This window comes from Mastigoproctus giganteus, chromosome 2 (genome assembly GCF_048544385.1).
Source record: "Mastigoproctus giganteus isolate SK-2022 chromosome 2, ASM4854438v1, whole genome shotgun sequence".
NCBI lineage: Eukaryota > Metazoa > Arthropoda > Arachnida > Uropygi > Thelyphonidae > Mastigoproctus > Mastigoproctus giganteus.
In genome coordinates this window covers 15914339-15940535 of record NC_143576.1, presented here as the reverse complement: position 1 = coordinate 15940535, position 26197 = coordinate 15914339, and positions in this window count along the sequence as shown.

The following is a 26197-nucleotide window of genomic DNA, read 5'->3' as shown; positions in this document are numbered from 1 at the left end:
CTTGTGTTTAAGTGATAGAAGCCTATTGTGGCAAGTTACACAAATTTTTTAAATTTTTATTAGCAGTATTATGAAGTAATTGTGAAATCATACATTATTATTATGGTTGGTAACCTAATAATAGCAGCACACTTCTTATAATAAAGGGGGGGGAGGTCATTTTAATAACTAAGAGATAAATGGTTATTCCTAAGTTTGAAGAAGAACTACAAAATAAATAACATATAATTCTTTATTATCAGGTGTTAAGAAACTGTGTTTATGTTAATTTTAATGTCCAATCTTATTGATATTGAATACTGGGTCCTTAATTCACATAAGCATTACTCACTCTGCAGAAGGCTTAAACTACACAGCAGCAATCTCCAAGGCAGAATACAGAAAGTCACCAACAATAACTATCTCCTGAAGGACCAGTGCATTTTGCACCGGTCCTTCAGGAGATAGTTATTGTTGGTGACTCCATTGTCAGGGATAATATACTGTTTTCAAAGGATACGTGGAATAGGGCTAGGGTATGTCTGCCATGGACAAAAGTTGATGACGTAGAGCAGATATCATGTTTTAAGGGCAAAAAGGGTGATATTATTATACACATTGGCACTAATGTTGTTGTTGTTGTTGTTTTAGTTTTTAAGAGCATTAGCAACTAAGGCCATATTGCTCCGGGAATATGCAGTGGTCATTCCCTGACCTTTCCGCATCCTCCATATTTGGTGGTTACGGGCTCGAACCCCGGTCTAGTCAAGAAGCATGTGCTATGCACTGCTGCTCCTTCCCACCTGGCTACGGAGGTGCCTGGCACTAATGACATTAAGAGTAGGACATCTGCAGACTTATTTAACTGCTGCTCCTTCCCACCTGGCTACGGAGGTGCCTGGCACTAATGACATTAAGAGTAGGAGATCTGCAGACTTATTTAACAAGTATAAGTCAATGGTGAAAAAAAAGTCATGAGTTAGGGTTAAAATTGAAAGTGTGTGCAATTCTACTCAGACACAATAGGAGGGAGTACATGATGAGGCTCCTGTCAATCAATTCAGCCCTGGAGAGATTATGCAAGGCTCATGGGGTATTTTTTTTTTCTCAGCGTAGTCTGTACTTGTTAACAGGAGAAACTTCTTCTACAGGGATGGCATACACTTAAATAGAAGGGGTGCAAGAATATTGCACTTAAAGATGTAACTGCCATCACGGGTAAAGGAAAGAGTTAAAGGCAGTTTTTAAATTCTATACAATGAGACCAACTGATAATGTTACCAACAGAAAATTCTAAATGGGAAACATTCAAGGAAGTAATCTTGGAAGCTACTAGGCTTTTTGTTCCAAGAAAGAAATACTGTTCAAATTTTAGGCCTAAATGGATGGCAGATGAACTAATGAGATTTGTGGCAGAGAAGAAAAATGCATGGGATACATATAAATTATCAGGTGACACAGAAGACTATGGTAGATATAAGCTACCATACATCTTGCCTAACCACCTTTGTAATCATGCCACAAAGGAGGTTAGGCAAGCAAAGGCAGATTATGAGAAATCTTTGGCAAAGGATGCAAAGAAAAACAGCAAAGAGACTTCTTGACTAATACAAACTCTACAAGGGAATGAATAAGATTGGTCCATTTGATATTGATAGTTCAATTGTTGACGATCCTGCTCAGGCAGCTGACAAACTGAATGCTTATTTTACATCTACATTCATACATAAGGAAGTCTGGAGGGAAGTGGAGGCCAGAAGCTTATCAAACTGTAACAGAGAACTAAATGATTTTTTAATAACTGAGAGAAAAGTAGAGAATAAATTGTTAAAGTTAAACATAAGAAAGGTAACTGCGGTGGATGGGATCCATCCAGTTATATTAAAGGAGGCAGCAAAGGAAGTAAGGAAACCCCCAGCCATAATCATGAGTGCATCCTTAGACTCAGAGGAAGTCCCCATCAAGGACTGAAGATGTGCAAATGTATACCCAATTCAAAACGGGGGAGCTAAGGATGACACACATAATTACAGACCAGTTAGTTTAACTTCTCTTCCAGGAAAATAATGAACTCACTGGTTAATGATGCATTGCAGGATCATCTAGACAAGACTGCAGTAATAATTCAACACAGCATGAGTTTAAGGGAAAGTCTTGTCTGACAAATTTGACTGGATACTATGATGTGAGTACAAAGGAACTGGATGCAAAAATAATTTTGATATCATATACTTGGATTTCAGGAAAGCTTTTGACACTGTTGCGCATGGAAGACTACTGTACAGATTGGAGCTATTAAGGATAAGTTGTTACAATGGATAAAAGGGTGGTTGAGTGGGAGAAGACAGAGAGTGGTAATCAACAGTCGCTGCTCTTCGCGGACTAATGTTATTAGAGGAGTCCCCCAGGGGTTCGGTTTTGGGCCCACTGTTGTTTTGTATATTTATCAATGATATTGATGAAGGTATACCAGGCTCAAAGTCAAAGTTTGCAGATGATACAAAGGTTGGCAGGGTTGTTAATGACAGTAATGGCAGTGTGCTACTGCAACAGGATCTAGAAAATTTGGGCAGATGGGCTGAGAAGTGGCAACTGAAGTTTGACCTCAAAAAATGCAAAGTACTGCATATGGGTAGAAGTAACCCCAGTGAAATGCACCAATTGTGTGGCACTATACTTAGGGTGATAGAAACTGAAAAAGACCTGGGAGTAATTGTGCAGTCAGATATGAAATTTTCTGAGCAGTGCACAAAGGCCATGGGGGTCTTGTCAATGACATACAGGAATTCTGCTAGTAGGAAAAAGGAGGTGATTGTCCCTTTGTATAAGGCAATGGGCCACACATTGAGTACTGTGCACAGGTCTGGAGGCTTCATTTTAGGAAGGATGTAGAGTTGCTTGAGCGAGTACAGAGAAGGGCAACAAGATTGGTGAGGACAATGAAAGGGTGGTCTTACCAGAAAGGTTTAAGTTCTGCAAATTGCAGCGTCTGGAGACTAGGCCCTGCAAGGTGATCCAATTGTTGTGTATAAGACCTTGAATGGGTTGAGGAGCCTCAATTCTGATGGGATTCTTCCCCTTGCTCAAATTATGAACCTGAGGGGACAAAAATTCAAATCGAGGAAAGACAATAATAGAATAAATGTGTGGAAATTTGTCTTTAGCCAGCTGCAACACACTTCCATCTGTCATTGTGGAAGTTGATAGCTTAAATAAATTCAAGGAGGAACTGGATAAATGTTTAGTCGGACTGGATGTGTGAAATGGGCTTTTTTTTGGTTGATGCACTACATAAGCTTTCTTTCTTGCATCACAAGTCTCTACTACTACTACTACTACTACTACAACATTCATAGAGCTATTTTGAGAATGGGTTATTATGACTTGAGTGACTGATGCAATTATCACAAAACTGGAAGGGTTTATAGCAAAACCCTTCCAGTTTATCTTAACAAATCTGAAATGCAACTTTCTTGCCACTCATACTAGCTGCACAAAGAAATGTTGATGTTCCTACCAAACAATAAGTTCAAAAAAAAAAAAAAAAACCTACCACAGAATCATAACAATAAATTATAATATAAGGTCAAAAAGTCAAAATGAAAATTACTACTTTTAACAATAACACTGTTTTTTTTTTTTTTTTTTAAATCAAAAAAGGATTCAGAAGAAAAACCAGAAGAGCATGATTACCTTCTCGTTGTTTTTCATAATTCTTTTGCAATTCTTCAATCATCAAAACATATTTCTGTTCCACTTCTCGTACTGCATTACCATGAACCTCTATCAACTGGGCAATCTGTAAAATTAATTTTTTCACTTATTAAAATATAAGTGTAGATATGCTACTAATATTCTATGTATTTCTATTTCCTAAAATGCTTCACTCTCTCTCTCTCTCTCTCTCTCTCTCTGATATTACTTTATAGATATTTTTTCCTATGCAAATTTCATGGATGGCAATATCCTCTATGCCATAGCATTGCAGCTATCCAAAACTGGTTTTAAAGGTTACTCAAATCTGTAGGGTGTTGATATTTTGTTAACAAAGTTGTGTTGTTGGTATATTTTTTTATCCATTGAAATCTTATTTAAGTTCTCTAATAACTTAACCCCTTGTCAGTCACATTGGTGATAAATTTCCAGCAAAACAAATTAAACTTAAAATTTAAATATCTATTAGAATTACAATGGTATGAATTTTAGTGCTTGGGGCTCAGCTCATAGCTACCTCTAGATATAGAGGTTAGCTGTGAAATAAGAAGGTAAATCCTGGCAAATAAGCAGTCGTGGACAAGGAGCAGCAGTGCTAACATATATATAGCGAGAAGCCTGTGGAAAGGGCAACCTCAAGAAATGCTATAAGAATCCAAGGACGGCATTGTGACATGCGGCATGAGAGTAAAGCCGGCATAAAATAAGCTTAATTCCCAAACTGAGGGAAGCAGTTCAGTCTGTAGACATTCAGGTGAAAGCAAGAAGTGCTGGAACAGCTGAATTTCAGATAATCGCAGGCAGAGATGGAGTCCATCAAATCTGGCTATGATTCTGCGATGTGAAAGGTCAGAACATGCTAAAATCCCCGGGTTTTGTGATACAAAAACTAAATTGAGACTAGGTATCTGGAATGTGAGGAGTCTGTTGAAAGCAAGGAGGTTGGAGAGCACAATTAAAGAAATGAATAGGCTTAACCTTAAAATTTTAGGCCTAAGTGAAGTGAGGTGGAAGGAAAACGGAATATGCAACACTTATAATGGAGACAGATTATACTATTCAGGAAGCTCCAGTGGGGTAAATGGTGTTGGGATCCTTGTAGCAAAGAACATGATAAAATATGTTAACAACTTCATTCCAAAATCTGATAGAGTACTGCTACTCCAACTGAGGGGCAATCCAATAAATATTAACCTGATTCAAGTTTATGCCCCTACAGCAGATAAGGCAGATGAAGAAGTGAACAAACTGTATGAACAAATCCAGAGTTTGATGAAGCTGACTAAGAAACAAGAAATAAATATAGTTATGGGTGATTTTAATGTGAAGGTAGGACAAGAGGCAGTAATGGACATAGTTGGAAAATTTGGACTGTAAATTAGAAATGATAGAGGAGACAGAGTTATTCAGTTCTGCCAGGAGGAGGAGGACTTGATAGTTGTCAATATGTGGTTTAAACAGCCACCAAAAAGGCTATATACTTGGAAATCACCACAAGACACAGAGAACAAAATTATACGAAATCAAATTGCTTATATAATGATCAACAAAAGATTCCACAATAGTGTGTTAACAGCAAAGACATATCTAGGGGCAGATATTACATCATACCATAATCCAGTGGTAACAGTGCTAAGAACAAGACTAAAAGCTCCCAAAAAGACAGAAAAAAGAAGCCTTCAGATAGACAGAAGAAAGCTGAACAATGACGAGATAGCACAGACATTTACAAAAATCATAGAAACACAGGTAGAAGTTTGGAGAAGGAAGTCCTGAAATAATGTGAGGTAACATGAAAACTGCCATTAAGATAGCAGAGAAAACTCTTCTGAAAAAAGGGAGACAGAAAAGGAAACATGCCTGGATGACAGAGGAGATATTAGAGCTGATGGGAAAGAGAAGTTACAAAAACAAACATGAACAAAAATATAAGGAGATAAGTTGTAAAATTGAACAGAAGATCAAGGAAGCTAAGGGCCTATGGCTGGAAGAAAGATGCCAAGAAATTGAGGAACTGCAGAAAAGGCATGATTATTCTGATCTGCATAGAATAAGTAAAGGAGATAGCTGGATTGTACAAGAAAAATACCAAGGTGCATATAGTTGATGAAACAGGGAAAGCAGTGATGGATTTGAAAGGAAAAAAGCAGACCTAGGAAAAGTATATATTGCAGTTGTTCAACAAGGATGAAGAGACAGAAAGAAGCATGAAAGAAATCTTGATGGCCCACAGATACTTAAGATTGAGGTGATGAAGGTTTTGAACATGGCAAAGAGTGATAATGCTGCTGGAGAGGATGGAATAGTGACAGAATATCTAAAACTGCTGGGTGAAAATGGAATTAAGGCTTTGACACATCTGCTCAACAAAGTTCATGGCTCAGGGAAGATTCCTCAGGATTGGTTAGAGTCAACTTTCATACCGTTACCAAAAAAGTCAAATGCAAAACATTATGCAGAATATCGAATGCTCAGCCTCATGAGTCATACATTAAAGATATTCTTAAGAATAATCTATCTATATAATCTAATCCAGGGTAAATGAGAAAAGGAAACAGGGAAGACTCAGTTTGGATTTAGGAAGGGTGTAGGTACCAGAGAAGCTATGTTCAGTCTTTTGGTATTAATAGAAAGATGTCTGGAAATGCAACAAGATGTCTATGCTTGTTTCATAGACTATGAAAAAGCATTTGGCAAAGTTCAACATAAAAAAATTGTTTGCTATCCTGCACCAGATAAACCTAGACAGCAAAGACATACAAATAAATGAGAATCTGTAATCTATAATCAGAATCTATAATCAAAGTGCTATGGTGGGAATGGAAGATGAGCTTACAGAGGAAATTAAGATAAAGAGAGGTGTTCGACAGAGTGCATTCCATCTCCATTACAGTTCAATCTATATTCTGATAAAATTATGAAGGAGGCATTGGAAGATAGAGCAGAAGGAATTGTTTTAAATGGAATAGTCATTAATAATATTCGCTATGCCGATGATACAGTTATCACTGCAAGAAGTGATCCTGATCTTCAAACACTCGTGGGAATAGTTAATGCAGAAAGTAATAAGATAGGTCTTCAGATAAATCCCAGTAAGACTAAATGAATTATAGTTGGCCCCAAGAATTATACAAATCTCACACTTATTATTAATGGGAGACTGATTGAAAAAGTTAACAGTTATGTCTATGTAGGAAGAGAAATTAATAACAAAGGGGATGATTCGACTGAATTTAAAAGAAGAGTTGAAATAGCAAGAACGGCCTTTTGCAAAATGAAAGGTGTTGTTGTTGTTGTTATTTGGTTTTTAGGAGCATTAGCAACTAGGGCCATATTGCTCCGGGGATATGCGGTGGTCATTCCCTGACCTTTCTGCATCCTCCGTATTTGGTGGTCACAGGCTCGAACCTTGGTCTAATCAAGAAGCATGTGCTATGCACTGCTGCTCCTGCCCACCTGGCTACAGAGGCGCCAATGAAAGGTGTTCTATGTAATCTGCAATTGGATCTAAATTTTCGACTAAGAGTAATGGAGTTCTACATTTAGTCCACACTACTCTATGGCTGCGAAACTTGGACATTAAAGAAAGCAACAATTAAGAAATTCGAGATGTGAAGGATATTGTGTATTCCATGGATAGCTAAAGTTACAAATGTGGAAGTGTTGAGATCAGTCAGCAGAGAAAGGAAATTGCTGTCTCTAATCAAGAAACAAAAACTTCTTTTTTTGGTCACATTAAGAGACATCAAGAATATGCAATGCCACAAATCATCCTGACTGGAAGAATTAATGGTGAGAGGAAGAAGAAGAATATCATATCTGGATAATTTGAAGAAATGGACAGGCAAAACTGCCGAACAATTATTTCATGATGTTATAAGAATAACATCATGAAATAATAACCGATGCTGATCGCCAACCCCAGATGGGGCGGCAAACTATGAAGATGATGATGATGAATTTTAGCGTTCCTCCAATATGATTTTAACAATTGTTCTCCATCACCCATTGCATTAGAATTGGAGATCTATAACTATACAAAAATCAGATAACTCATTACTAAGGTTGGTTGGTTTAAATGGAAGTTTATTGGCACAAGGGCAACTGAGGCCAAATTGTGCCTGTCACAGTAATCATGCAAATGATTTTTTTTTTTTTCCAGTCATATGTCAGATAAGTTCATATAAATGAATTTGTTTTAAAAAACTAAATAAATCGGATAGATTTGCGTCATCACTGAGGATATGGTTCATCTCTAATGAATTGTTTTGGGTTAAAACCGATTTAAAATTTATTAATCGGGCAGCATGATTGTAAGGACACTCGAGGAGAATGTGCTTCACTGTAAGTAGGGCGGAACAATGATGACAGTGAGGAGGTTCATCCCCTGTCAACAAATGGAGGTGGGTGAGATAGGAATGACCAATGCGTGTCCTTGCAAGGACAACCTCTTCTCGTCTGTTTAATCGTGAACTAGATTTCCAATACTGTGGCTTTTTCTTTATTTGGAAAAGTTTATTTTGGGTCTGTTGTTGCCATACTGATGTCCATTGGTCAATACATAACTGTTTTATGATAAGTTTACAGTCCATATAAGGAATCAAGGCAAGTGAACTGGATTTTTTGCTGCTTGATCTGCTTTCTCATTTCCCTGGATTCCAGCATGCCCAGGAATCCAGCAGAACCTTACCTCTGTGTTATATTTTGCAAGATTGATTAGCTGAGCTCTGATTTCTTTCAGAATAGGATGAGAGTTCGGACATTTACGTTGTATAGAAGTTACTGCACTCAAGGAATCGGTACAGATTATAATTTCTTCGTTAGACCTGTTTTTGACGTGTTTGATAGCCATTTGTATTGCATAGAGTTCAGCGGTGTAAATACTGCAACTTGGGAAAAGTTTTTCGGAGATTACACAAGTGGGAAGGACTACTGCAGCACCTACATCTGTATCAGATTTGGATCCATCAGTATATATTTGAAGACAGTGAGTGTTTGCTGATGCATGAGTTGAATGTAGCTGCTGTATATTTTGATGGTCCAACGTCTGTTTTCCCCACTTCTGAAAGTATTCATCGGATAAAGGTTTGAAAGTGGACCATGGAGGCTCAATTTCTCCGGTGTCGGGGTGGATATTGTCTAGTGGGACACTCCAATTCTGTGTAACATCCTTCAATCTGATTCCAGCAGGTTTATTTTCATTTGGTTTATTTCTGTATAAATTTTGGAAAGACGGGGTAAACATGGAAGGCCAGATTGGATGTGAGGGCATACTCCGAAGTTTGGCAGCATACGTAAGCAGCAGAATCTGCCTCCGAAACGATAATGGAGGTTCATGTGCATCAATGTAAAGACTCTGGACTGGCGACGTTCGGAAGGCACCTAGAGCTATTCTAAGTGCATTATGTTGAATGGTATTTAGGGACTGTAATGCTGATTTTCTAGCTGAGTCATATACAGGTGCACCACAGTCTAGTCTGGATCGGATTATAGTTTTATACAGGTGAAGAAGAGAGAGTCGATCAGCTCCCCATGACATCAGAGAAAGCACTCTAAGAATATTCATTTTCTTCAAACAAATAGTTCGTACATGCTGTATGTGTTTCAGGAAGTTTAATTTCTTGTCCAATATTAAACCTAGGAATTTAATATTGTCATTGACTGGAATAGCATGATTTCCCAGTCGCAATTCAGGATCAGGGTGCAGTTTTCGCTTCTTGTAGAAGTGTATAGCGACAGTTTTCTCTGCTGACAGTCTGTAACCATTTTGTGACATCCACGTTTGTATTTTATTTATTGATAGTTGGAGTTTCCTTTCAATAGAGTACATATTTTGTGAGTGACTGGATATAGTGAGGTCATCGGCATAAAGATAAGTTTCTACTGAATTTGGTATGATTGTTGTTAGAGTGTGTATTCTAACTGAGAAGAGTGTGGCACTAAGGACTGACTCTTGTGGGACTCCTTCCTCCTGTTTGTAGATTTTGGAGAGAGTACCTCGATAACAGACCTGTAGAGTTCGATATTCGAGAAAGCTCTGAATTAATGCTGGTAAATGTCCTTTTAATTCTAGGGCATGTAGGTCACGAAGGATGGCTTTCTATATATCTAAGCTCACCATAACCAAATGTTCGTTTTTTATGAATGTATTTCGCACATTTGCCTCAGCCTTTATCATAAGGTCTAAGGTAGATCTGTTTTTACGAAAACCAAACTGATCGTTGTTCACAGTAGTTTGAGTTTCCAGATACCAGGTAAGGCGACGATGTACCATTTTTTCCAGAGTCTTACCTAAGCAACTAGTAAGTGAAATTGGTCTATAATTGTGCGGGTCTGATTGGTCTTTTCCTGGTTTTGGAATGGGTAGAACTACAGAATGGCGCCAGGATAGGGGAAAGTAATTTGCGACAAATATTCGGTTGAAAAGTTTTAGGAGAGAGTAACGAGTTCTCTCATTTAGATTTTTTAACATTAAGTAGTATATGCCGTCTAGACCAGGTGCACTATTGGCTGATTTTTTTAAAGATTCTTCTAATTCATATATGGTAAATGGTTCATTATAAGAGAGGGCTGACTTCGTTCTGAATTTTATTTTATATTTTTCAGCTACTAATTTGGCTTTTAGGAAAGTTGGATCATATGAGGTTGATGCAGAATGGTGAGCAAAAGATTCTGCGAGGATGTTTGCAATATTCTCGGGAAGGGTTACCTCTTGTCCTTTATACACGATGATTGAGGAAGGAATTGATGGAGACTTTCCGGTAAGGCATCTTATTTTCCACCAGATCAGTCCTGCACTTGAGTCTTTAGTGACAGATGAAGCAAAACGAATCGAAGACTCTTTTTTAGCTTTTCGCCGGATGTATCGGGCCTGGGTTTTAAGTTTCTTGTAGATAATCAGATTGGCAGTGGTTGGATTTTTTCGGAACTGATTCCATGCCTTGTTCTTTTCCCTCTTAGCAGTGTTACATGCCGAATTCCACCAGTAATTTTTGTGTTTGGATCCTTTAATTGTAGTTTTAGGAATGGTAGTAGCAGCTGCCGCCAACATTTGTTCTGTGATGTGTTTAACGGCGTCATCTATAGAGTGATGATGGATAATATCATCATCTAGTGTAACGCTTGATGCATATTTATTCCAGTCAGCTTTTGAGAATTTCCACTTAGTTCGACCACTTACTGGTAAGTTTCTTCTTGTGCAGAGCTTACAGATTATAGGAAAATGGTCACTGTTTAATGGATTTTCTGAAACTCTCCAATCGAAGTCTGGAAATAACATTGGTGAGCATAATGATAGATCTATGGCAGAAGTTGAGCCTGTTGGAAAATGGACATAGGTGTCAGAGCCTGTGTTCAGCAGTGTGATGTTATGCTTTATAAGAAAAGCCTCTATCGTGCGTCCAAATCGTCCAATATGCAGAAAGGAGAAGGTAGTTGTACGATAAGATCATCTGGATAAGCTATCGAGCAGTTCTGATTTGGTGAGATATATATGGATACAAGAGTAAGCGTTTTGCCAAGAGCGAGGCGTACTGCAACTACTTCTAAAAGTGGTTTGTACAGGAATGCATCTGGATGGGATTTTACTGTCAATCATTATCGCTACACCACCATGTGACCCATGGGCAGAGATCCTGTCTTGCCTGAACAAAGTATAGTTTTTAAATGAGAGTGTCACTTGTGGAGAGAGATTCGTTTCTTGTAGACAGATGCCTACTGGATGATGCTGATTTATCAAGTTGTGAATATCGTCTATGTTGCTACGGAGGCCTCTACAATTCCACTGAATCAATTGATCCATTATTTAGCTTTTGAAGTAGGAAGTATTTCTGACTGTTTTTTAGAGCCAATCTGTTTATGGCGATCCAGTTTTATTTTATCTTTTCTCGGGAAAGTAGGTCGTGCAGTATCCATGTCTTCCTCAGCATGTATTTCTAAGATGGTTTCATCATTGTTGGTGGTGTTATCGGTTTCCATATCTGCGGTTAAAGTATTTTGCAGTTTAAGATTTCTCAGACTTTCAGTATCTGAACATGATGGAGTAATAGTTGGTGGTACGGTGACTGGGGTATTATTTGCTTGGTCTTTTACTTGTTCTTCAGGAGACTCCTGCGGATTCGCTAGAACAGCCCGAGCCCAGCCGGAGATGGATGTAGCTGGTGGTATGGACACTTCAGTTTGGGTTCCTTCTGATTTGTATTTTTGTGTTGCAGCTGCATATGAGAGTTTCGGTACTGTGAGTAAAACTTGTTTCCTTGCTTCTTGATAAGTCACTTTGTTTTCTATTTTGTATTTCTGTATCTTCTTTCCTGTTTTCCAGGTTTCACAAACTTTTGAGTAAGCTGGATGACTACCGTTACAGTTTGGACATACTGGTGTTTGTGCTGGGCAGTCTGTCTGAGTGTGTTCCTTGGATCCACAGTTGGGGCACACTGTTTGGGCATGGCCAAATTTTTGGCACTTGAAGCACCTAAGCGGATTAGGGATATAAGGTCGGATATGACAGTTCAGATATCCAGCCTTAACTGTAGCTGGAAGAATTGGTGTTGAAAAGGTCAGTATAACACTGCGTGTCGGAACCAGTTCACCATCTTTCTTGATTTTAATTCGCTTTGCCTGTATAACTTTTTGGTCTTGTAGCTCTTGGATTAATTCCTCTTCAGTAACATTTAATAAGTCCCACTCAGAGAGCACTCCTTTGGATGAATTTAGGGTGGCATGTGGAGTTACTGTGACAGGAATATTCGCAAATTTTGGGATTCTTAGTAGGGCTTCAGAGTGTCTACTATTCATAGTCTCTATAAGTAGATCTCCGGAACGGAGTCTTTTCACCATTTTAGGTGGTCCGACAGCATTCTCGAGGCATTTCTGGATAAGAAATGGAGAAAGTGCACCTATTGGTTGACTTGTTTGGGAATGTATTATAAGAAACAGAGGTGATTCCTTTTTGGAAACCTCTGTTCTTTGTCTCTTAGGATGGGAGGTGTCAAAATCAGTTTGGTCTGTCCTTGAACAGGTTGAGGCATGAGGCTCAACAGATGGATAACTATCTTTGAGATCCATGTCAGCTCCTTTTAGCCCCTGACAGAGAGCCTTTTCTGCCAAGGTTACCGGCCCTGCCACGGGGATGCAGGAGCAGTGCCGCTAGAGTGACCAAGCGGTGTAAGTTAGTTTGTTAATTTAAGGAAAGAAAAAAGAAAGGTGGTTTTCCTTTCTGTAACTTACTTACAATTCGTAAGAGTTGCAATTAAACGTAAGAAAAACTTTCCAAATTAACAAGAACTGTCGCAGTAAGAAAATGCTTTGTAAATAGCTCAGAGAATCGCTTGATCACAATAACCTTGGCACCTGGGGCCAACTCATTACTAAGCAGACAAAATGCCCATAAGAGGGACAACAAGCATTTTTTAGTATTTGTGTGTCACTCTGAATTTCGATTTTGTGTTTTTAATATTCTATGCATGGGAAATGAACTAGTCATGTGATAGTCTACAATTCTCTCACTCTAATAATGAACAGATTTATTATCATTTTCTTGCCGCTTGTGAACTTTATCATTTGCATAATTGATTATGCAAGTTTAATTCTTATTCCAATTTTTATAAGTTTACTTTTTTCTTACATTATCCAGGTTCATCAATTTCAGGCATGCTGCAGGTTACATAGGAACACATTAAACATTGTAAACGATTTTAACTGTCTGACCTTGTGCTAGCATTCTTATAAATTTAATCACACAAACTCAATAGTCCTAAAATTTATGAAAATTTCTTATCAATGTCTTTTTCATGGTCAGTAATGCTATCTGCAACACTAAAATATTGTACTTATAATTATAGTAGTCAGTTTTTAAAAAAAATCACATTTATTCCATTCTGTTTTAAGTGAGTGACTGCCAGTTTTAGAAGTTTAATGTAGCTGATTTTCCTTTAAATTTTGTTATCCTATCACATACACATCACAAAAGGATGCTACACAATACTGTTTGCATAAAAAAAAGTATTAACACCAAAGAAAGGTTGTATAATAATGTATTTTTAAAAACATAATTCAGAATGAGCAATGCACATTTTCTTTGCATAAAAGAAGTAGTCTGATTTCAATGTGACATGGATCTTTATTAGTTAATACTCCTATGAGTTAATACTCCAATAAATTATATTATTAGTTCAAGTACATATCAAAGAAAGATATTATGATGTGGTTTTCAAAAAAATAATTCCTTGAGTTGCACGCTTTTGTCTTTCCTTTTTGCACACAATGTATAGCAGATGCAAAGTCCAAATTTAATGCATTTTTAACAGTTCATATAATTCTCTAATGAGGTTGCCAATGGAAAATTTTCCACAAAAATTTGGTTATTACTTCAAATATATATCAAATAAATTTGTTATAACAATGTTGATTTCAGAAAACAAACCATAATGAGGAAGGCACACTTTTTTTTTTTTTTTTTTTTTAACTTTAGCATGTAATATAGGATATCCAGCCAGTTCCTAAAAAGGGTGACAAATCTCTCCCATTCAATTATCGTCCCATTGCAGTTACTTCTACTCTATTTAAAGTAATGGAGAAATCAATTAACTGCCAACTCTTAAACTACCTAGAAACCTTCTGTCTGATCAACGATCGTCAGTATGGATTCCGTCAGTGTCAATCCACTGGTGATATTCTGGCTTATGTTACCCATTTATGGACTAATTCAATGGAAAGGTTCCGTGAAACACAAGTAGTTGCTCTTGACATCTCAAAGGCTTTCAATCATGTTTGGCATAAAGGTCTAAACAAGCTTCCATCTTATGGTTTGCCAACTGTTTTTAGTAATTGGTTATCCAGTTTTCTCTCTGATCGCTCACTGAAGGTGATGGTAGATGGCACTCTGTCTTCTAACTTCTCCACTAATGCCGGTGTCCCCCCAAGGTTCAGTTCTTTCCCCCACTCTTTTCCTCTTGTATATTAATGATCTTCTTCCATTGATTGGAGATCCTATCCATAGTTTTACTGATGATAGCACATTGCATTCCACTTTCTATTTTGAGAAATCTTGTCCTGCACAATCAGCTTCAACTTCTCGAAAATCTGCTACCAATTCCTTAAATGCGTATCTTCAGGTAATTCTCCAGTTGGGCAAAGACAACTTAGTTGATTTCAACCCTTCTAAAACTCAGTCTTGTCTTATATCTCGCAAAAAGGATTCTTCTGCTCCTATGCTTATCTTTAGTGACACTCCGATTTCTAGGCAAAATGATATATCTCTTTTGGGGATTACCCTGACTTCTAATCACTCTTGGCACAAGCACAATAGAAATATTACTTCCTCTGCATCTAAAAAACTTGGTTTTCTCTTTCGCTCTCGGCATTACTTTTCTTCCAAACAGCTGCTCACTCTGTATAAATCGCAAATCCACCCTGCCGTGGAATATTGTTCCCACATCTGGGGTGGTGCCCCCAAAACCTCTCTCAGGTTTCTTGATTCCATTCAGAAGAGGGCAGTTAGGTTAATTAATGATTCATCTCAAACAGAGTCTCTCCACTCGCTGTTTCATAGACGTACTGTTTCTGCTGCATGCCTCTTCTACAGATACTTCCATGGGCACTGTTCTTCTGAATTGGCTTCTATAATTCCCGCTCTCTCTCTTTCAAAACAGTCCGAACATGTGCCCCCACCAGCCAACATCCATTTGCTGTCTAACTTCAAACTCACAGAACCAACTTTTCATCTTCTTTGTTTATTCATTCATCTGCCGTTTTCTGGAACAACCTTCCTTCATACATATTTCCTGAAAATTACAGTCTACAGAAGTTCAAGTCCACTGTCAACAAATATCTTCTTTCAACTTCTCAACCTCCAACGCAAGCATGGTACTAAGTACTATAGGTTCTAATACCTCTCGTGTTTGGGGTTTACATGAAAAAAATGTAATATAGGATGGATGCAAAATATTCTATTTAATATAAGATTTAGACAGTTTATATATCATGGTTACTGATTGATAATTTTCCCTGAGATTCTTTTTTTACAAGAATAGAGGGAGTAATACTCTTGATCTGATTATCATTAGTGATTCTTAATGCATTAAGAATCTGTAGCTAAAGGAACCACTAGGTGGCATGATCACAGTGTGCTGATTGGGAATTTACTCCAAGATGTAACTACCATCAGGGGTAAAGGGAAGGGTTTTTGCTTTAAAAAAAAAATGACTACATTGGTCTGAGACAATTTTTAAATTCTACACATCGGGACCAACTGATGACATTACCAAGAGCAAATTCTAAATGGTAAGCATTCAAAGAATTAATCTTAGAAGCTACTAGGCTTTTCATACCAACTAAGAAATATTGATCAATGTTTAGGCCTAAATGGATGTCAGATGAACTAATGAGACATATGGCAGAGAAGAAAAATGCATGGGATACATATAAATTAACATGTGACACAGAAGAAGCCTATGATAGATATAAGCTGGTCTGTAACCAAGTTACAAAGGAGGTTAGGCAGGTGAAAGCAGATTATGAGAAATCTTTGGAAAAGGAGACAAAGAAAAACAGCAAAGAGTTCTTTACTTATGTAAACTTTAGAAGGAAGTGATGAATCAGATTGGTCCATTTGATATCAATGGTTTGATTGTTGAGGATCTTGCTCAGGTAGCTGACAAATTGAATGAGTATTTTGCATCTACATTCACACATGGAGAGAGAAATGCCATTCAGGGAGGGGAATGCCAGTAGTTTATCAAACTCTGGCAGCTAAATGATTTTGTAATAACTGCAAAGTTATTACTAAATGAGCAAAGTGGAGAAGAAATTGTTGAAGTTAAACATAAGAACGGCACCTGGGATGGGGGGGGGTGATCTCTCCATTTATATTGAAGGCGGCAGCAAAGGAAGGAAGTAAACAAACCATTAGCAATAATTATGAGAAATTCCTTAGACTCGGGGGGAGGTCCCCTGGACTGGAGATGTGCAAATGTGGCCCCACTTCACAAAGGAAGATCAAAGGGTGATACAAGTAATTACAGACCTGTTATTTTAACATGTTCTGGGGAAATTAATGGAGGCACGGGTTAAAGAAGCATTGCAGGATCATTTAGACAAGGCTGCAGTTATAGTTCGGTCACAGCATGGGTTTAATAAGGGGAAGTCTTGTCTGACCAATTTGATTGGATACTATGATGTGGTCACAAAGGAACTGGATGTAAAAAATAATTTTGATATCATGCACTTAGATTTTAGGAAAACTTTTGATACTGTTGCACCTCGAAGACTACTACACAAATTGGAGCAGTATGACATTAAGAGCAAATTGCAACTATGGATAAAGGGATGGTTGAGTGGGAGACAACAGTGGGTGGTAATCAATGAACAAATGGACAAATCAATGTGGACAAATGTTATTAGTGGAGTTCCCCAGGTTTCGGTGCTGGGACCATTGTTGTTTTGTGTATTCATCAATGATATTGATGAAGGTATAACAGGCTTAATGTCCAAGTTTGCAGAAGGTTGGCAGGGTTGTTAGTGATACTAATGACAGTAAGCTACTGCAAAAGGATCTACAAAAATTGAGCAGATGGACTCAGATGTGGCAATTGAAGTTTAACATTGACAAATGTAAAGTACTACATATGGATAGTAGTAACTCCAAAGTAATGTATCAACTGTGTGGTACTACACTCAGGGTGGTAGAGAATGAAAAAGACCTGGGGGTAATTGTGCAGTCAGATATTAAGTTTTCTGATCGGTGCAGACAGTCTGCAAGAGTAGCTCATGGTGTCTTTTCAATGATATACAGGAATTTTTCTAGCAGGGATCAGGAGGTGATTATCCCCTTGTACAATGGGGTATCAAAAAGTTCGTACTCTTACCTAAAAATAATAGCCCTAGAGAGGCGAAACTTCACAGGAACTTTAATCCTTTTCTATGTACTCTCCATGTATATTCCCAGCTATGGATCAGCTGTTTAATGCCTTGATCATAGAAGCCTGCACTTGTTGCCTGAAACCAAAATTCCACTTCACTGATGACTTCTTGAGACGAAAGCGGCGTCCACACAATAGTTTCTTCATTTCACGAAACAAGAAGTCTGATGGTGCGAGGTCAGAAGAATAGGATGGTTGCTGCAGTAGTTTGAAGCTGCACTGGGCAACAAAGTTGGTAATAGCAACGGCTTCTGCAATCTTGGAACCCATCATGCAGAGACCTTAGACATGTGCAGATGGGCATGTAAAATGCTGTGGGCAGACCCATAACTAATTCTCATTGCATTTGCGATGAAATTAATTGTCACATGTCTGTCACTCAGCATCAGCTGCTCAACCTTTACAACCATCTCAGTGTCTGTGATGGCCTCCCTTCTCTTGGCTTTTCAAAGACACTTGTACCACTGCACTAGAACTCCCATTTTCCCCTTTTTACAGTGTCATAGGATGAACAATTCTGCCCATACACAGCTTTAATTTCTTCATCAATTTCTTGAGCTTTTGCCCTGCAAATGCAGGAACTTGTTCACTGCTCGATACTCCACTTTGTCAACCATAGTGTCCTTCCTCAGATTCCAGGCTCCACCTCTGGTGTACGATTACCTACCGGAATGAAATTTCACATGTTAGTTATTGAATATGTAGACAACTTATATTAAAAATGGCATCTTCCTACTGTGGTGGTTTTTTTTTATAGGTCAGGGTACAAACTTTTTGATATCCCCTCGTATAAGGCAATGGTCAGGCCACACCATGAGTATTGTATACAGGTCTGGAGGCCTCATTTTAGGAAGGATGTAGAACTGTTGGAATGAGTACCAAGAAGGGCAACGAGATTGGTGAATGGAACAATGGTTGCTCTTACAAAGAAAGGCTTAAGTTCTGCAAATTGCAGTGTCTGAAGACTAGGCACCTGCAAGGTGATCTGATTGAGGTGTATAAGGCCTTGAATTGTTCAAGCAAGCTCAATGTTGATGGGATTCTTCCTCTTTCCCAGATTAGTTGCATAATTTTTTTTTTTTTTGTTAGTCGTTGGCACATCGGCTTCTGTGGCCATAATGTGCCACCCAAAGTTTTTGCATTTTACTCTGATCCAAGCCCAAGGCGGGATTCGAACCTGCGACCTTTGGGTTGCCAGGCATGCACTTTACCCACCTGGCTAGCCTGGTTGGCCTGAGGGGACATAAATTCAAATTGAGGAAAGACAGTTGCAGAATAGATGTGCAGAAATTTTGCTTTTAGCCAGCAGGTGGTTGATTGCTGGAATAAACTTCCAACTGTCGTAGTTGACAGCTTAAATAAATTCAAGGCAGGACCAGACAAACATTTGAAGTGAATGGATGGGTAGGGGGTTCCCCCCCCCCTTTGGCTGATGCTATATAAACTTGCTTTTTTGCATCATATGCTTCTACTAATACTAATGCTAAACATACATCCAAGGAGGTCGTTATAATGGTATCTTCTTCGAACAGTGATTTTAAAAAATAATTTATTATGAAGTAGCATATTTTTTCTTCTTCTTTTTTTTTTTTTTTTTTTTTGTGCACAACATAAAGTGATTCCACTTTATGTTGTGCACAAAACCACAAAAGATTTTCTAAAATCACTGTTCCACTAATGATAACCTTCCGGAGAGACTAATTCTCCATACACAACACCTTTCCCATTTTGAAGATGAATCCCAGTGATTGAGAAATACTACAATGGTCAATTGGCACAGTTAATCAACTAACAAAAATCCTAGTTAAGCATCGAATTGATATATTAATTCAGTAACCTTACTGGTGTAAAGGATGGGTCAGAGGGCACCCAAAAACTTGCAGGGCAGTTCATTGTTTGTTTGTTATTTGGTTTTTAGGAGCATTAGCAACTAAGGCCATATTGCTCCGGGGATATGCGGTGGTCATTCCCTGACCTTTCCGCATCCGCCGTATTTGGTGGTGATGGGCTCGAACCCCGGTTTAATCAAGAAGTGTGTGCTACACACTGCTGCTCCTTCCCACCTGGCTACGGAGGCGCCTCAGGGCAATCAAAACTAAGGGATCCGAGTGCTGGGCTATGGGGGGACCTACCAGGAGTTCACCATTACCACGATTGACATCTTATGCAAAGGAAAGCTGCAAAGCTGCAGCTACTAATATGGCTAACATTTGGATCTATCCATGTTGTCTCTACATACTGACAACCAAGTCAGGGCATTTGCCCTTTTATTACATATACTGATAATGCCTTGAGCCATGGTGGCATTCACCCTCTTATTACATACACTGATAATGCCTTGGACCATGGAGGTATTCACCTTAACATGAATGGAATTCATGTTAAGGTGAATGGAGGTACTGGGCCATGGAGAAATACTACAATGGTCAATTGGCACAGTTAATCAACTAACAAAAATATGGGTTTTGTTGTGGGGATGGAGTCCTGTCTGATCAATCTGATTAGCTGCTATAATGCAGTAACAATGGAACTGGATGCAAACAATAATTTTGACATCATATATTTAGATTTTAGTAAAGCTTTTGATGTTGTTCCACAAGAAAGACTACTATATAAAATGGTGCAGTCTGGCATTAAGGGATAAAATATTAATGCTATGAATAAAGGGATGGTTGAGTGGCAAAAGGCAGAAAGTGGTTATTAATGGGCACTATTCCTTGATTAATGTTATCAGTGGAGTCCCTCAGGATTCAGTGCTGAGCCCTTTACTTTTTCACTATTTATCCTCTGGATTCCAGAGAATTTTGCCTTACAAAAGCCAAAATTTTCTTCACTCCAGATCCACAAGTTGATTATATTAGATCAAGTGATATATAAACAGATGTAAAAGATAGTATTACATTAAAAAAGAAGTAATGACAAGTTTATTACAATTTTGTAAATTCTTTTCAATGTCTGTTTTTTTTTTCTTTTACTGTGACATTTTTAAAATTCCAATTTCATTTTTGACATACCGCATTTCCCCATTAGCATTTTTAGCATTAGTAGAGGCATTTGATGCAAGAAAGCAAGCTTATGCAGCATCAGCCAAAAAAAAAAAAAAAAATAAATAAATAAATAAAAAATAACCACTTCCACTTCACCCCTCTGTTCGTTCGAAATACCTGTCCAGCTGAGCCTTGAACTTATTTAGGCTATCAACTTCCACGACAAGGGATGGAAGTCTGTTCCACCAACCAACCACCCGCTGGCTAAAGGCAAATTTCCTCACGTCTATCCTACATCTGTCTTTCCTCAATTTGAATTTATGCCCTCTCAGGTGATTATTCTGAGCAAGAGGAAGAATCCCATCAGCATTGAGTATGCTCAAACCATTCAAGGCTTTATACACCTCTATCAGATCACGTCGCTGGTGCCTAGTCTCCAGACACTGTAATTTGCAAAACTTAAGCCTTTCTTCATAAGAGCACCCCATTGTTCCATTCACTAATCTTGTTGCCCTTCTCTGTACTCGTTCCAGCATCTCTACATCCTTCTTGAAATGAAGCCTCCAGACCTGTACACAGTACTCTAGGTGTGGCCTGACCATTGCCTTATACAAGGGAATAATCACCTCCTTATCCCTGCTAGAAAAATTCCTATATATCATCGATAATACACCATGAGCTACTCTTGCAACCCGTCTGCACTGCTCAGAAAACTTCATATCTGCCTGCACAATTACCCCCAGGTCCTTTTCATTCTCTACCGCTGTCAGTGTAGTACCACAGAGTTGATACGTTACTCTGGGGTTGCTGTTTCCCATATGTAGTACTTTATATTTGTCAATGTTAAACTTCATCTGCCACTTCTCAGTCCATCTCCTGAACTTTTCTAGATCCTGTTGCAGCAGTATACTGTCATTAGTGTCCTTAACAACCCTGCCAACCTTTGTATCGTCTGCAAACTTGGACATTAAGCTTGATATACCATCATCAATATCATTTATAAATACAGAAAACAATAATGGACCCAATACTGAACCCAGAGGGACTCCACTAATAACATTAGTCCACGATGAGCAGTGTCCATGTATAAGACGCTCCCATGTATAAGATGCACCTTAATTTTGGGGCCCGAAATTTGAAAAAAAATGTATTACATAAAGTTATTGAACTCAAGTTTTATTCATCATAAAATTCATACAACTCATCACTGTCAAAACTCCCATCCATTAGCTTCTCCTCATCTTTGTCTGATGACAAATCACTGTCTTCATATATTGCCTCATCCTCAGTTCCATCTATGGCATTTGAAATGCCACACTTCTTAAATGACTTGACAACGATCTCAATCTTGATATTATCCCAGAATCTTTTCATCCAGATACAAATTTCTCGTATAGTTGAGTTTCTTCACTCTTCCTGCTGGTGTCAAATTGTCCCCAGAAGACTTCATCCATTGGTTCCATTAGTTTCTCATGGCAGCTTTGAAGGGTTTGTTAATGCTGACATCAAGTGGTTGGAGCTGGGATGTCAAGCCTTCAGGTATGATGGCAAGTTTTGTTTTATGCTCTGCAGCAATCTTCTTTGTGTGTTTTGTTATGTGTGCCCTGAACTGATCAAGCACCAATAGGGCAGGTTTTGCATAAGAGCCCACCTGGTCTCCTGCTCCAAACTTTCTCAAAACAGATCTTCATCCCATCCTGATCCATCCAACCCTTGTCATGAACATGGACAATCACTCCCCAAGGAATGTCTTCTTTTGGCATTGTTTTGCGTTTGAAAATCAGTATAGGAGGCAGCTTGGTTCCGTCGGCACAACAAGCTAGAACAACTGTATAATGGCTCTTTTCATGTCCACTTGTCTTCACAGTTACAGTTTTCACCCCCTTCTTATCAACAGTTCTGTTACTTGGGACATCAAATTGAAGGAGGGACTCTGTCCATATTTGCAATCTGTCCCAACTCAAACTGATGTGTCTTCCAACATTGAATGACAAAATGATGAAATTCAAGGACCTTCTGCTCATAGCTTTCAGGCATCTTTTGGGCAAGTCTGGTGCATGTACGCATGCTTAGTCCATTCCGTTTTTCATGAACCTGAAGCACCAATTGTGTCCTCCTTTGAAATCAGTAACTTCTTTTTTTATCAGCAATTCTTCTTGCCTCATGCTGAACCATCTTTGTGGACACAGGAATTCCAATTGCCATTTGCTCCTCAATCTATATCTTCAATTCCCTCTCTAAATTAGGCCATTTTGCTGACTTACCTCTAATGGCCTTCTTCTGCCATGGCGTTTTCAGTAGGGTTTCTTCTTCCCGTAGCCAGTCTCCGATTGTTTTCTCAGTTGGAGGAAGACCAAACTTACGTTCAGCAGCACGATTTCCATTCACTTTTGCAAACTGGATCACTTTTAACTTGAATTCAGCACTGTATGAAAATCTTTTCTGAGCCATTTCTGGGCAGACGTGGCAAAACGTAACCTAACATACCGGTAACAAATGTGAAACAATGAGTGCAAAGACAACAAGCGCAAAAAAGCGGGAAATGCAAGTAAAAAAAATCTACAACCACTGTATAAGATGCACCCAGTTTTTAGACCCCAAATTTTTCGAAAAAAGGTGCGTCTTATACATGGGGAAATACGGTAATTTCACTGTAATACTGGACTACCAAAACAAAAGCCAAAACAATAACAAATTACTATTTAAAAGCATATATGCAGAGTTTTCACTTTTATGATTTTTCAAAACTTCAGAAAATTTCAAAAAACCTTGCTGCTCAGGGCCTCACCATGATTTACACTCTCTCTCTCTATCTCTCTCTCTCTCTCTCTCTCTCTCTCTTGTGAAAAGATTAATTCAACTTGCAAAGTTATTTTGGGATTGCCATTCCCAAATGTAAGACTTTGCATTTTTCTGTATTGAAACACTGCTACTAGTTTTCTGACTATCCTTGAACCTTGAAGCCTATCTAAGTCATCCAGAAGGAGCACTGCTTTACACTGATCATTAACCATTCTCTCAATCTTGACATCAACGGCAAATTTTTAAATTACAACTCTATCCCTTCATTGATGTCATTTAATAGAAAATCAGGAACAACAGTGGTCCCAGTTGGAGTTAGTCCACAGATATAAATTTTTTGTAAAAGGAATTTTTTTTGTAAATGCTTGTATATTCTTTACATCATTTGCCATAATATCACGGTCTTAATGTATTTAATAAGTCGCAGTCAGTGGAAAGGCTGTTAATCGTTTATGTTAAAGTGTCCAGTGAATGTCAGCAATTTTTATGCAATAATATATTTGACTGCAGAACACTAATTTATGCCAACAATACCATTTAAGTTACTTTTATGGAATCTCAAAAAATCAGCTAATCAAAAATAATTGGCTGAAAACATCAGTATAAAATAAAGATTACTAAGTCAGGCTATTAATTTTTAATATTTGGTCAAAGGAAGCTAAACTATAGTAATAGTTATTTTTTGTCAAACAAGACCAAACTATAGAAAAGGTACCTGCTCTTTTTGAAGAGTATCAGCTTCAGTTAATTCTGCACTGTGCTTGTTTTTTACTGCAAGGTAAATAAGAGACATAAAATTATACAGAAGAAACTAGTTTAAAAAATTCTACTCACCAGTTTACCAAATCACTAGTAATTTCAATCATGGGGATTATTCTGCTCCCACTGAAGACTGAGAGTGAGTACTCAGCACTAAGACTTGGACTTATGTTAAAATAGAGACAAATACTGTTATTCATGGATCTCCCCCAAGTTAAGCTTTTGAAATTTTTAATGTGCATGGGATTCAGCTTTTCAGGTGAATCCACTGCATATTTAAAAATCAGAGACACCCAGGACAGCTGTTTCAATGCTTACTGGCTTCCCATTGTCTAGCAGGTATCCACTATTATCAGACATATGCCAAACTGTGAATAAGTTCTCTGTGAACAGCCAAGTGATCTATAGGAGTAAAACTTTCATTTGGATACATAATAACAGTTATGTGCACTTTTAAAATCTTGAACTTAGCTGCATTATCTCTATGCAGCGCAGCAAACAAGGAACCAACAAGCTTTGAAACAGCTGTCCTAGCCTGACAGTTCCTCAGACTTTTTAAATATAGAATGGATTCACATTTTCAGGTAATGTTATACAACTGAAAGTGATATTGGCAACTAAGATAGAACCATGGATAATAGCATTTGTCTCTAAACTGAACGTTCTGATTACTTGGCCTCAATCTTCTGTCAGAGCAGAATGATCTTCATGATAAAAACTAAATGCAGAAAAGTGTATAAATTTTATGTAATTGCAATTACTGCCAATTAGTACCAGGGTACCTGCTCACCCACCGACAATAGGCCAACAAGCCTTGAAAAGGTGCCATCTGGGTGGTGGTGCCCACTCTATTAGTGAAGCGCTACCTATTCGAGGTAGTGCAATACGTGGTAATTAGTTGTGAAGGTAGTCACAATATGAGATACAATTAAATCGATGCCTTTACACGATTGTAGCTTATTTTTATGAGATAACCATGGTGTATTTACACCAATATTATATAGTATCGTACTGCATATAGCAAATGCAGCCCAGTTCTGGGAGTTAAGAGTAAATTTAAACACATAACCATAAATATAAACAGATCAGTTCCATACACAGCTTGGCTGTTAACTTATTGAAATTACATTATTCACAGTTTGGCATACGTTCATTAACAGAAACCACATGCCAGCTGATGAGAAGAAACAAAGCTTTGTATAGATTCACCTTTTCTGGTGATGTTATACAATTTAAAAAGTTGAAGGAGTTTGTTTATTCATGGGTAATGCGCACGCACGCACGCGCACACATGCATCATTTCTACTACCAAGGTAGTTCTGATGCATCATTTTAATTATATCTTCTTCTTCAAGAGGAGTGTTTCCATTTACAATGGTTTCCTCAGCCTACAAGTTATTTTTTGGTAGGAATTTTTTCCTGTCATAAAGTGCAGTTCAAGGTGTCTTGGTCAGTCAATTAAACCTTGGGCTGCCATGTGCTCCCATACTCCATCCATCCATGTCCTCCTACATCTTCCTCTTCTCCTTTTTCCTGGAGGTATCCATTCTGGGATAGCCTTTGGATATCTGGTTTCTTGCATCTGTTTTACATGTCCATGCCATGTTAAATGCTTTCCTTTGCCTTCCATTTTTTCACTTCCCTTTTCTCACTCCATTTTCACTTCCATTTTCTCTCTTATGTCTTCATTCCGTTTTCTGTCTCTTCTGAAGTTCTTGCCAAGCATCTCCAAAAATCCATTTCTGTGGAGAGCAATTTGTTTTCCCCTCGCCTATTCAACGTCCAGGTTTCAGCTGCATACAATAAAAAACTATGTACAATCATTTTAAATGAGTTTCTTTGTTTTATTTAGAATATTTCTGCTCCATAGAACAGAATTTAACATGCCAATAGCCTTTCTGCCATCTGCAATTCTCTTATTGATCTCTGCTTGGGATGATCTGTCACTTTGTAAGATTGCTCCCAAATATTTGAATTTATCGACTTGTTTGATTTTAAAACCTTCAATATTAGAATGTGTCCCGATCCTGAAGACAAAAT